Source organism: Apaloderma vittatum, unplaced genomic scaffold (genome assembly GCF_000703405.1).
Source record: "Apaloderma vittatum isolate BGI_N311 unplaced genomic scaffold, ASM70340v1 Scaffold9342, whole genome shotgun sequence".
In the NCBI taxonomy this organism is placed as follows: domain Eukaryota; kingdom Metazoa; phylum Chordata; class Aves; order Trogoniformes; family Trogonidae; genus Apaloderma; species Apaloderma vittatum.
In genome coordinates this window covers 1-7,863 of record NW_009703021.1, presented here as the reverse complement: position 1 = coordinate 7,863, position 7,863 = coordinate 1, and the positions used below count along the sequence as shown (strand labels likewise).

General features: G+C 42.1%; 1 long non-coding RNA gene across 1 annotated transcript; it reads left to right on the top strand.

Annotated features, from left to right (window-relative positions):
- Positions 1-474: 474 nt before the first annotated feature.
- On the top strand, positions 475-4,327 carry LOC104270177. Its single transcript, XR_717785.1, has 3 exons — positions 475-536; positions 2,756-2,832; positions 3,441-4,327. It is a non-coding gene; the product is annotated as an uncharacterized LOC104270177 (long non-coding RNA).
- Positions 4,328-7,863: the final 3,536 nt, after the last annotated feature.

The following is a 7,863-nucleotide window of genomic DNA, read 5'->3' as shown; positions in this document are numbered from 1 at the left end:
GTTTTGTATCATCAGCGGACTTGCTGAGGGGTCACTCTATCCCCTTATCCAGGTTGCTGATGAAGATATTGGACAAAACTGGACCCAGCACTGACCCCTGGGGAACACCACTGGCCACAGGCCTCCAACCTGACTCTGTGCTGCTGAGCACAACCCCCTGAACTCTGTTGCTGAGCCACTTAACAATCCACCTCACAGTCCAATCATCTGTCCCACATTTATTGAGTTTTCCTATGAGGATGTTATGGGAGACAGTATCAAAAGCCTTGCTGAAGTCAGGGTATGTTACATACATGATTCCAGGAAGTTTTGATTTGTCATGATGATCAGCTGCACCTGCAAATAAAATAATAGTTTAAAATATGTGTAGTTATGCTTTCAGTTACGCACATTTAGGCTAGATTCAGCTTATCTGTCATCGAAACAGTTTCAAATATTTGTACTTGGTGCTTTTCCCTGTTTCAGTTTTATATTGGTTTTATTTGACAGTTTGTTGGTAAAAAGAACTCCTCGAAGTGTGGGATATCGGCCAGACTGTGAGTTTTTGACAACTGTTATTAATTTTTTTTAAGTATGTCAATGTGTTGTGTGCCCTTTGGTTGAAGTCCAAAGATGTTGCAGATGTTCTCTGATGATTCTTGATAGATTTTGCTCTTATTTGGGGAATTTAAATATTTGGAATGTATTTTGACAGAGTTAATCCGGATTTGGTCTGATCCTTTTTTTTTTCCTTAACCTCTTGTAACATTATATTATATGAAAAGCAAACTTTATTATTTTGGTCCAGGTTACACCCTTTTCATGTGCACGTTCTCCCAGCTTGCATGTAGTCAAATGCTTTGGCCAACAGGATTTTCTGGATTCACCTTTGACACTTTGGGGAGTGATTCGGGTGCCTAAACCTGGCCACCTCCTGCCGTTTGGATGCCCTCAGGAATGCAGGAGGACCACATGGGGATAGCAGGTCTGATAAAATTTTATGGCGATGAGATGCCTAAATTGGCACAAACCCCGTTACGTATAGGCATCTGAATTACTCCCGTCTTCTCCTGTCTGTCCCAAGACCACAAAGAAAGGAATCAGCACCCACAGCGAATGGGGGTACCAGGGTAACGGCTTCTCCTGCCTTGGGAGGATGATGTGTGAGAAAAAAAAGAGCCTAAATTCCTCTTCATCTGGACAGTGTACTTTCACTACTGAAGTGGAGAGAATTTAGCAGCAGATCACATCCTCCTCCTCTCCAAGGTTGTACAATACTCTGGAACTGAAGTGTTTTTAATGCCTTAAAGCTTAGCTGAGAGATTCCCCTCAGTCAAGGATGCCCCTCGTTCCTGAGATCTTATTATTGGCTTAGCTGGGTTCACGGTCTGCCTTTGGAGCATCTTGCAGCAGATGACTTAATTTGCCATCTGTCCACCGAGACAACCTGTTCAGTGCAGGGCACGTGAGCTTGGAAGGAGGAGACGAGGCAGTAATGGCTCAGCCTCTGTTTTATCCCTGTATTGTGAGGCCAAGTAGATGCTAAACATTGCCTTAGTTTTTCCAGACGTGCACACAGCCTTTTGTTTGAGTTGTACGATTTATCTCCTTGTTTTCCTTGCAGACCCTCATTGTAGCCAGGGAGAGAAAAAACACACAGCTTTCCTGTGCTCAGGAGTCTTTCGTATTAGTGTGAGGGGAGAAAAGCCATTTGGAAATTTTATATTTTACATAATTTCTTACGTTTCAGTCATTTTATAGCATGCGTGGACAGGTTGGACTGATACTGCCTGACCACCTGCTGAAAGGTGAAGGATTGGTTTCCTTGCAGTAACTGTGGTTCTGATAATTCATGTTATTCTGCACTCACTCTCTCTCCCAGCCCTTCCCAGAAGGTCCTACTGGACCTGCACATCCATAGCTTTGAAGGAGCTGACGACTGAAGCTGCCTGCTCGTTGCGCCTTTGCATAATGCAGAACAGCGAGGCAGAGTATGAGTACAGGAAGGATAGAGTGTTTGAAGTGTGACAGAAAAGAGGAGGGCAATTCAAATTAAGGAATGCGGAAACCAGAATGTCGGATCTAGAAATCGACTCCGGTCAGTGGCAAAACCTAACCTGGAAATGGGAACACTACGAGTAGCCATAGGGGGAGACCCCTGTCTGACGGTCTCCACATCCTTGTTATCTGCTGCAAGAAAGAGTCAGCTGCCTGTGGTAAAGACATGAAACAATAAGTGCCGTACATAAACGGTGTCGTCATCGGTGGCACGAAGGCTGCGCTTCCCGCAGCCCCACCGAGGCACAGCCCCAGCTCACAGAGGTGCTGCCTTTTCAGTGACGCCCTTGAGGGTGACTCGTGCTGTGCTCACCAGTTCCACCGCTGCTGCACTGGCACCACAAGCACCTAGGCAGTGCTGGGAAGTATTGGTGCTTTTTGTTGTGTGTTTACAAAGTTGCAGGAAATTTTCAATGGATTTTACATTCTGCAGATTGAAGCGCTTCCATTCATTTCACACAGACTGCATGCTAACTCCATGCTGCTGCATAGAAACCAATAAATCCATCTATTTAACTTCATTTTAGGCGATGAATTAAGAAAGTAAGTTAATTTTTTTTAATAGCTCAAATATTAATCTGAGGGGACTTCAGCAGAAGAAATAAAATGAGTTAGGATGCCTGCAAATCTGTAAAATTCCAGATTGCCTCTGTAAAAAGGTCTAGTGAACTCTAGGAAATTCTTTTCTAACATACTGGTGATTTATGGTCTTTTTCAGTTGTTGGATTTGAAGTGCCAGACAAATTTGTTGTGGGATACGCCCTAGATTACAATGAATATTTTAGAGATTTGAACGTAAGTAATTTTTCCTGTATGGTTTGGTGCATTTAAAACTAAGGAGGAGGAAGGAAGGGAAGTCTCCTCACATCACTCTCTCTCCTCTGTAAATCATGATTCCTGTGCAGATCTGTTCCATGGGTGATGCAATGATGAGAGCAAGCCCTAGAGCAGCAGGACAGTGTTTCGGAGTTCTTAAAAAACTAAGATTTACTTTGCTGCATGCAGAACAGAGGCTCCACATCTCCTGTCAACTTTGAAATAATGTTGAAATACACTTTCTGTGAAGTTTCTTATCTTACCAGGTGTCTGCAACAAATAAGTGCATTTGCTCAGTTACACAGGAGTTAGAGAAGAGAGACCTTGGAAGTTAAGAGGGGTTCACTTCTTCTTCTAAGTCATTAATTCTTCATCTGGGTGGGACAACTGCAGGGAGAGGCAACGCTGAGATTCTTAGACAAAAAAAGGCTTAAGTTCTGCCTAGGCAGTATCACAAGGTTATTTCTTACTGAAACGTGTGCAGCACGCTCGTATGTTTTTCAGAAGGGCATTACTGAATACGGATTTAAAAGTCGGTCTCTTACATGACTTTTATAACAGGAGCTTTTTATTTTATTTTGTTTCAGCATATCTGTGTGATCAGCGAGACGGGGAAGCAGAAGTACAAAGCATGAAAGCGCAGCTCAAGTGCCGTGACAACAGAGCTTTGAAACGTTTTGTTTACCGAGTCCTATCTTTCACAGGCTTCAACTCTGGTACACCAGCTAAAATTGCAGAATGCCCCACCCCCGTTGCCATATGCTTACTATAATTTATTGCATGTACAATATAAGAGCTCGTCTTGTTCATTTATATTTTAGAAATGTAAACAACTAGTGCAATTCTGCACTCCTTATTTTGATTTGCACTATGACTCTACCGACTATTGCTGCCCCTGGTTGGGTTGTGCTGTTTGTGAGCTCCAGAGTCTAACTCTTGCAGTGGTAAATTGCTTAAACCTCATTCAACCCAGAACTGAAATAGTTCAAGTACTGTAAATGTAAAACATTTTATGATAGGGAAGTCTATTAGTAATATTTTTTAAATCTGTAATTTAAGTTTTATATTTTAATGCACAAATGTGATAATGATTAATGGATAGTTGCACCTTTGGGTGTTACAAAGCATGAGGAGCAGCCAGTTACAGTATCTGTAATCTCCAGGGACCTCATTCAGATCTCCTGGAGTTGCCTTATTGCTGTAAAGGAAGTCTGGGTGACAATGTATTTTTTTTTCTTTTTTAGTTTTTTTTAAGGAGATGGAATGACAAAACAGAATGCTTAAAATCTGGTTTTAGTTGAGCTGCCGGTTTCTTTTAGATTTTTTTTTTCTCTAAAAATATCCATTGGTCAGTGGAATTGCCTTTTAAATTTAATTGATTTTAATATATTTGTGAAAAAGTATTGTAATGTTTACTTTACAAGATCTACAAAACAAAATACTTTAAATAAAGGCTGTCTCTTTAAAATAAGCCCCATACATCTATGCCACTCATTCTGTATATTAAAGCGCTCTTGAAATTTTCTTCTCAGTAATATTTTTCATAAGTGTTTCTGACACTGAAGACAGACTCTACATTTGTTATCTTTGTAGAGGTTTTGGTTGACATTGTCCTGTCTAGGACAGAGATGATAAAGTGCTGAGGGAGAATATTGAAACACTTGAATATTCTTTAACCAAACTACATTTCAGAGAAAATGGTTTAAATGCTGTCCTTTGTTCTGTTTTTGGCAAAAATCAAGAGTGGGGATTATATTTTCATTAAAATATACACATGTAAAAAAGAAAAGAAAAGAAAAAAGCACCACAAATTTTATAGGTAATCATTTGGATTTGTTTCATTAACAGCTCTGTTCAAGTGGAGTTTAATTCTAAGCCTGGCAGCCCATCTCACAGCTCCTGGGGCTGTGCTTTTCGGTCCCTTAGCTTACACAGCTCTTGTACTTCTGCACATGGATTCTTCCACTGCATGCTCAGATTTAATGCTGCTCAGTGCTTCAGACGTAATGAGGTTTGGGCCAGCCTGAATTGAAAGACTTTTCTGTAGTTTTTAAGTCTGAGTCACATTTCTGTACTTCTCCAAGTGCCGCACGTTGTCTGTCCACAGCGTGCTTGGTTACAGCTGCAGTGGGTGGTAGCAGACCTAAAATACAGATAATTTACATGATGTCATTTATATCAAGTGACTGCAGTATGTAGGAGATGTATTTGTAAATCAAAACTCTCATTAACAAACATTAGAACACTAGTTGTGGTTATACCGTACTTTTGCAATGTTACAGTTAACATTCCAAAGAGCTTTTTTTCTAAATGCACTATAAAGACTGATTGTATTTCTTGGTGTCCTAAATACTGTTTGTGTATATGCCTTCCTGAGAACCTGTACTGTCCCCGTGACAACTTGTTGCACAAATATGTGATGCATCTCCAAGAAGAGGAAACAAAAAAGCAACACGGAAAAATATAAACCTACTCAACAAACACTAAACCTGCTCAAGTTTTCATTAGGTTTGATTTAACTTAGGACCTAATCTTAACAAGTAGTGTTTTCTTCAACCTCCTTAATAGTTCTGCTTCACACTGTGTTTTGAAATAAATTCATGGCAGCTAGAGATAACACTGGAGAGGTTGCTTAAAAGTACCTGTTCACACGTGAAAAACAGCAAGAGCTGATGGTGTTCAGTATCTTTTTAGACTAAGCCCTTATGTTGGTCTGTCCTGAGATATTTTTCTGTCTTGGTGAAGGTGGTTACTCAAAAGCAGTGTTTTGGGAGCAGGAGGAGAAGTTTAGTCATAACAAGGAGGTTTATCTTCCAGACCATGGCTGGAGTCGGGAAGTTACTCATCTCTTGGGGGTAGGGGTTGGAACCACCCGGACACGTGCACGTGGTGTAGTCACAGGAGAGGTCACGAAAGATACTCTTGAGTTACACCAGGCCCAGGAGCGGCGCTGCAGGAGCCCAGGTCTGCCTTCTAACAAACCCGTGTCTGACGGAAAAGGTTGACATTTAAAAAAAAATCTCACGGAATGTTCCCACATTTCAAATCCTAGGGAACAGACACTTACTTTTTTCCCCTGCTTTCATGTAGGTGCTCCTCAGATGGAGTTTATCACCCCAGAGAGATTCCTTGTTCAAAAGGTTTTGTTATTCTTCAGGAAAATTGTTCAGAGAAAAAGTTAACTCGCTGTCTCACCCTTGCTAGAACAGTTCTGATGTATTGCAGCCTTTTACAGCACCTGTGTGTGCGCTGTAGGAAAATAAATTCTCACTTGAAAAAAGTCAGAAATGTAATTGTTTCTTTTTATTAAGTAATTTTGGTTAAAATACGGTTTTTAGTCACATTTTTGCAAGGTAAATGCCACCTTCCTGCAACCCAGACATATATTGTTAAAGCATTATGAAAGCACAGAGGAAAATCTTGTATTTGAACATTTACGTGGCATTTGAAATTCATTATAGTTCCACATTTTATGAATCACAAATGTGTGCTGGAAAAGTAATGCTGAATATTTATATACTATACTGTCTCACCCTGTGACATCTGGCATTTCTGTACATTTTGATAATTCTTGCCTGCTGCACACCACTGGTGCTTAGTACCACAAACGTGTAGCTCTGGTTTGGAGTGTTTATTCTTCTTGCTTTTAGTTCATACTGATCTGAATCTGAAGTGCTCTGGACAAGGCTGGGAGACGTGCAAAGTCCTTGTGTGAGCTGAGCTGGCTGTTTATCTTGGGGGGTGAACCCTGGCTTTGAAAATTGAGGGAAGCAAACATCTGTAAGTTGCCTTGTAATCATATATCCTGACTGATTAAATGTTGGTGGTGCTTCATTGCCTGTTATGCTCTGAAAATCCTACCGAGTGTGCACTAACCCAGCAGTGAGGATCTGACACTACCTACATGGAGCTGGTTACGATTCATTAAAGGACTGCTTCTGCTGTGTCTGACTGCCTTTAATTCCCATTCAGGTGACACCGTGCAAGATCAGAGCTCCCCTGTGTGCAACTACCTTTATTAGCAAATGAGACATCAGACTGGTTTGGTTTGGCTGGTTTGGGTTTTTTGTTTGTTTGTTTTGTTTTGTTAGTGTTTAACAACTTCAAATCTGTTTAATTTCACAGGCAGATGTAGTTTGATGGCTGTTCTGAAGGGGAAATTGCTTCTTAGGTCTGTTGAGATGCCAGTACTGGTCGTAGTCACTGCAGACGCCAGCTGGAGAAGTGTAGAGATTCAGGCCAAGGTAAGAACAGGGAAGGCAGATTTTCATCCCGAGGGAAGCCGGGAAAGGGATCGTGTTAGCAGCTGCCAAGAGGTAGAAGGCTGGTGCAGAGGGTGTGTTGGGAAAACGTTTGAATGGCTGCAAACACGCTTCTGTGTGGAGGCTTCTCGCCAGGGTGTTCTGCACTGGAACAACACCAACTGCTGAATTGAAACATCTTGGAAGGTGGAAATCCCTGCAGAACCGGGCAGGAGAGGCAGGCCAGTGATGGTGCAGGTAGATCAACCTGTTCCACTAAGAGGCTGGTCTTTATCTGACAAGTGATTATTGGTGGCATCTTTATTTTTTAACTCCACCATAACCAGAATGGGAAACAAATATCTCGTGTCTTTCAAGTATCTCCAGGTTGTCTATAGCAAATCACTGTGTGCGTAACCTGCGGCTTCGGGCATTGGGGGTTGTGGTTTGTCCCAGTCTATGCCCTCCTGCAGGTAGTGAATCCCCACCCCTGCCCTGCAGAAACCCAGTTGGGAAAATCCCCCAATAGGCGGTGTCTGTGTGTAAATAAGGAATCGGCTGTTAAGTAAGCCACCGTTTCCAGCTCGGGTGCCCGCTCCGTGAGGCTCCTTGGGGCTGGGTAGCCCGTCCGTGCTCCATGTACAATCCTGAAATCTCTGCAACACCGGTGGGAACGCGACAGGATTGCTTTTGGAAGAGACTTGCCCAAAACTTAGTTCTCCCGCAGTTCGTCGCTACCGCGGGCAGGCAGGTTACGCTCTGTGGCTGC